Source organism: Cryptomeria japonica, chromosome 7 (assembly GCF_030272615.1).
Source record: "Cryptomeria japonica chromosome 7, Sugi_1.0, whole genome shotgun sequence".
In the NCBI taxonomy this organism is placed as follows: domain Eukaryota; kingdom Viridiplantae; phylum Streptophyta; class Pinopsida; order Cupressales; family Cupressaceae; genus Cryptomeria; species Cryptomeria japonica.
This window is the reverse complement of record NC_081411.1, coordinates 366,470,249-366,476,419: the sequence shown is the minus strand read 5'-3', so window position 1 is coordinate 366,476,419 and position 6,171 is coordinate 366,470,249.

Here is a 6,171-nt window from a genome sequence, read left to right as displayed (position 1 = left end):
GAACCCCCCTCCATTCAAACCCCCCTAAAAATGAGGGGTTCGCTCGAACCCCCCTTCATTTGAACCCCTATTTTAACACTTCTCTGAAGATTTCTACATTTTTTTGCAGAATTTTGGCCTTTACACCTCTGGTTGAAGACTCGAATGGAATGATCTTGACAACCCAAAATGTAGTATTGTAGTCCTCAAAGCAACCTTTCTAATGATTATAATTTTATTACATATTAAGTTTATTATGAACTTGTTTTTCTAATTTTACCAAACATAGGTTTTTCATTGAACATGAACTTCTCTGTTCAGCGCATTGGGAAAAATAGGAAACTAATTCGAAAAAATTATGAAAAATATCTAAGCCCCGAGTATTGATGTCTTCTTTCTAACAAAATAAATAAATTGAATTTCGATACATATATAGAACAAGTTATGTGTTCAAACTTAAACCTATATCTGAACTATGACTAGTCAGACTTCAAAATTTAATAAAATGAAAAATATTGAACATATCACTATCAAACCAACTGCAAGCCTTGTATACTGATGTTACAAACCAAAATTGGAAATAATTGAGTTTTTATCATTTATAGAAAAAAAGTTATGCATTTCGGGAGGCACATCACTCTTAAAATATGTAGTTTGTTGTGAAAAACTACTTTTCGAGGGAGATGGAAAAATTAAAAAAAATCCTTCAAAAAAATTTGAAAAAACTATATATAGAATCTACAGACAAAATGCTACAAATCACTAATTTACATCATCTTCAAATTCTTAATAGTTTAAAAGTTATAAATGTTGGAAGTTGAAGATTATTTTAAAATTGTTCATCTCAGTGTCAAAAGTGGCAAAAAAGTGGGAACCATTATTGTGAGTTCACCCATCCCTGTATGTGGACCCCAATGAGACCAAAGATGATGAAACAAATGTTGGTAAGCTCCTGGGGGAGTCACTGATGTATCAGGAGAAGTGCTTCTGATAGGTTTTTGGGGAAATTAGTATTCTGAAACAAGGGATTAAGGATCTCATTGTCACTTTCACTGATATTCCAGCTCCAAATAAGACTAACGAACTCCTGATGTTGTCCCAACAAAATGTCAAAGATATTAAGGTTATGAAAACTGAACATGAGGCTAAAATCGACACACTGGAGAAAGAAATATAGAAGCTGAGAAGTAAACTTAAGGGTTTGGTGGAGGTTAGCAAGGAAGTCATGCATAATAGTGTCGAGGGCCTCAAAAGAGTCGAGGATGATATTGCCATTCAGAAGGAGCAGATGACTAGAATCGAGAGATCTCCAGATATCAACTTGGCTAAGATGAACCAAGAGGTGTAGGCATCCACAGGACCTTTTACCACGACCAAGAGCAAATATCAGGAAAAGGGTACTTCGAGGTTCATTATGGAAGAACTCCACGAGATTAATAACAAAGCGATCCAAAAGAATGCTGAGCCTATGAAAGCACTTTCTTAGTTTATTTACTTGTGCATCTTGTTTAGGTTTGTTTTTTGTGTTTTTTGTTTTGGGGTGAATCCCCTATTTCTATTGTTGTTTAGTGGCTGGTTAGACTTTGGTTATTGTGTTTAATTTTTTGATGGATCTGGGTTTTGGCTCCCTATTAAACCTGTTTATCATAATAAAAAATAATACTATAAACATTAAATATGATGTTTCATTTAAAAACTTATAAAAATCAAAAAATCTATAAAAATATAGAGAATCTTATCTTATCCATTGTAAATATGTAAATATTAAATATTTGTCTACAAAATAACTATAAAAATCTAAAGAAATCTAGAGAATTCTTATTTACCAAAAAGTAAATATTAAGTTTTTTGTCTGCCAGATAATAAATCTGCACACTTTCTAGATTGTATGCCATTAGTCTGTCGATTTATGCACAATTCTCAACTTTATCAAACCCATGTTTAGTTACATGAATCTAAGTTGAATAGGATGCATTTGCCTAGAATCCACAAAGGCATTATTTTGTTTTGTATAATATCTATCTTTAGGGATTCTATTGACCCTCATATTATCAAATAACGATTCCGCTGGTCATATTTCTGCCCAACAAGTCTTCAAAAACCTATGTAGTCAAATTTTTGGTACTTATTTCAATTTTCACTCTATAAAATGTCATAATTATGTGTTTTAATTTGCTTTCATCATTTCTACCAGTTATGGATGTAAGGCATTGAGGCTGTCCTTTACTCGATCAAGGATTCTAGGTTGTGTGTGGATATTTTTGTTACTTAATTAATTATTCTATGTTGTGGGTACAAAATTATGGGTGGAGGTTTCTTAACTTCTCTAATTTTTCCATCCAATTAAGGAGAGGGAGGGTTTTCTTGTGGTTTTTGGTGTGAATTTTGTTTCCTTTTTTGTATACCAAATTGGAAAATCACAATGTTTGGAGAACTAGGTGAAAACTATGCTTCTGAGTGGAAGTGAAGGGTATTTTTGTAGTTGAATTGGTAAAATTTTGAAAGTGTCTTTTAGTAAATGAAAGGAAAGAAGGGTTTGTGAATTGGTTGTAAATCTAGGTTTTCATTGGATAAAACATAAATTCTTTATTGGGACATGTAAAAAAAATTATTTGATTTACGGTTTTCTCTGACACTCTTGTTCAAATTGTAGTAAAATTTTCATTGGAAGGCTTCTTTAGAAATTTGTAGAGGAAACATTTGACTTGAGTGGAACAATTTAGTCTTGGGCTATATTTTTCTCTCCCTTTTGGCATTACTTTTGAGAAGATAGTAATAATGCGCATAGAGGTTGCTGCTGAAGGGACCTTTCATTCTGCCTCTAGAGGTTGATGTATTTGAGCTATCTAATGAACCTTATATGATCGCCTATATTTTTTACTCTCTTCTTTGTAGGTGGGCTATAGGCACTTTGACATAGAGAATGCACTACGAGAAGCTCTTAATTCATCTTTTGGAGTAGAATTTTAAGTAAATAAGATGCTTATTGCTACCAGCAAATTAGGAAACTCTAAAAATGATGACCCAATTGCTGCAATCAAGAAAAGTTTGAACTATTGATTCCTTGTTACGTATTCAATCTACTAGTCAAGGAATGGAGCAGTGCAACAAAATGAAGAGTATTTTAAATTTTGCAAAGAAAGGATCTTCCATGATTACCACATAACTTCTCTCATTCACTTTTCTACATAACTTTGGGTATTGCACCTCATAGATCTAGCAATGAAAGTGCTTCTCCATGACTACATTTACAGGTCATGGATAATGACTGTCTCATATAGAAATCTATTTATTACACTATCCATCATTTGGATGGAAAATTATGGCGCAGATTCAAGAGATAAATTTTCCTAGATTCAAAAATGAAAGGTCCCTATGAAGTTGAAAAACAATAAACCTTGTTATCTTGTATTCTTAACGCAAGTTCTAACATACTTTGCACAACATTTCTATCTATGCATAACAGTATTGTTCACCCCTAGAAAAAATTTGAGTTGGTAATAGTTCAAGTTAATCTCATATTTGTTTAAATCTTAACTTCCAAATTCATATTATCAAATATGGTTTCACAGTGCATACTTTTTGTTAAAAAAATATGTATTATGATAGAGTTGTGCACTCTGCTTTTGCAATCTTCAAATTCATCTAAATTTCAAAAGATTTAAATTTTGTATGACAATTTATCTAGAAAGTTCACTACTTTATTCTATTGTTCTAGATTCATATCATCAAATATAGTGTCACATCTACATTACTTTTTATGCATACTATTTTTGTTGCATCACACAATAGGTTTTACTTTGTCTAAGAAGCCTCTCAAATATGTTTCATTTTGTGTAAGAATCCTCTCAAATTATGGATAATATTTTTTTGTTACTCTTCTCATTTTCATTTTGATTCTAAAGAATTTGTTTATATTTTAACCAGTCTAAGAAGATCCTAATCTTATACAACATATTTCAAACCTTTTCATCAAGATTTTATAGCAATTGAAAGGTTACCTAGTCATAGATGCCATTGTCCATCACTAAGAAACACTATAATCATTTGTAAATGTTCAAAGTGTTTGTTATGGAATTTCACAGTTTTAATATGCAATTATTATATTATCATTAAAATTTTCCAACAATAACATAATTTTTGTCTATAATTTTGATGGTCATACCTAATTCAATTATAATATTCATTCCTCCTTCATTTTTAATTTTTGTCTATAATTTTGATGGTTATTGATGATCCACGTCATGAGAGTGTCAATTAATGTTTTTCAAGTGAATGAATTCCTCATTCAATGAGTTTGTAAGATTTAATGAGAGTCTAATATTACATGAGCTAAGACCTAGGTGAGAGGAGACCAAGTTACAAAAGTCAATTTTGAATAGAAAAATATATAAAATAAAAATAACAACTATTTTAATATAAAGTATATAAAAACATATGATAGAAGTTAATTTTTATCAATATATATAGACCTCATCGGTGCATTAGTAAAGGAGATGACATGTTGAGAGTTCATAAATTTAACTCACAACCACTATTAATGAACAAGTGAATTAACAAAGTCTACTGATGAGAGGATTAGAAATATTCAACTTGTTGATAGAGTTTATGCAATGTGTGTGAGAGTTTGATGTCAGAAACAAGGTTGGTTTAATCTACCATGAAAATGGAGATGCCAATTATTGAAATGAGAGAGGTCAAGTTAATTGGGCATCACATGATCCAACACCTAAATAGTCAATTCTTAGAGTGTGGTAATTAGCTCCCATTTCTGGCTAGGAGGATATTCAATAGTAGACAAAAAAAATGTAAACCCGATTCTAGTGCACCATGTCTAGTTTTATTTGAAGCAAAACAATCACCTATTCTATGTTAAACATATAAATATGTAGAAAATGAATAAATATAAAGAAAATTTATGTTTTCTATGAAAGAACATGGGTATCATGCATACAAATGAGGCAATATTGTCACATTGTAAAATACACATTTTAAAAATACTAATTCATAACTTGTGAATTGAATTTTGAAAATTGTAATCTTTAAATCCATTATTAATTTGACCATTTTAAAAATATTAATTTATAAATTGTGAGTTGAATTTTTAAATTTGTAAGCTTTAAGTCCATTACTAATTTCATCAGGTAGAATTTTAAGAAAAATATATTTGATATAGAAGTTTGTAAGGGAAAGATAAAAGTATAATCTAAATACATTTCAACTTTTTGATCAAGGAGAACTAAAAGAGAGCTATATCTAGTAAGAAAAATTATAAAGGATAATTCAAATATATTTCAAACATTTTATACTAAATTTTAAGTAGGAAATGTGAAAATATTATTGAGATGGAAAATAAATTGTTTACAAAAGTGTTTCACAAGAATCCTAAATCTCTATGAAAAATATCTAATAAAACAAGTTGATCTAAGGGCATATCCTTAGATTCCTACCCTTGGAATGAAAAATATCTAATTCGTAGATAATTATAAAGAGGTCTTGTTTGAGAAAATATTCAATCAAATAATTGCTCAACACCTATTGCCTTTCCTCCAAGGTGTAAGGTAGATTGTAAGAACACCTATTAGAGGTGTCACAACGAGAAGCTCATTACAAATCATTTTGAGAATTACCCAACTACTTCACTATTAGGAAAGAAGACTATTTATAAGAGGTGCTCTTGAAAACTATGGTTTCTCAACCTCAACGAAATATTTTTAGCTAATTATGTGTTGCTTTATAAGTTGATTGAGTTGTTGGTATAATTTATTCAGAGTTTTCATGAGGATGAGAAGCAATGTTAGGGATTGAAATTATAGGTTTACTAAGGAAGCCGACATCGATGATAGGTATGGTGCTTTTGTTTGTTACATTACAAGTAACTTTCCAACTATCAAACATAGTCAAACCTTCCTTGTTATTTGGTAAATGTAATTTAATCATAAGATTTAAAGATGGCTTTGATCTAGGGGTTATAAATGGGAAGTATTTGGTTTTGTCATCAGAAGATTGGCATGTGAAAGTAGTTTTGGAAGGTTGAAGTAAGAAAAGTCATTAGACATAATAATTGCAGCTAGATTGAGTATCAATTAATTCTATTATATCTTTTAAGAGATCCACTTCCATAGAAATTTGTTCCTATAGATAAGTAGAATAGAAGTTGTGTGGTTCAAGACAAACCATCTTACTTAAGGT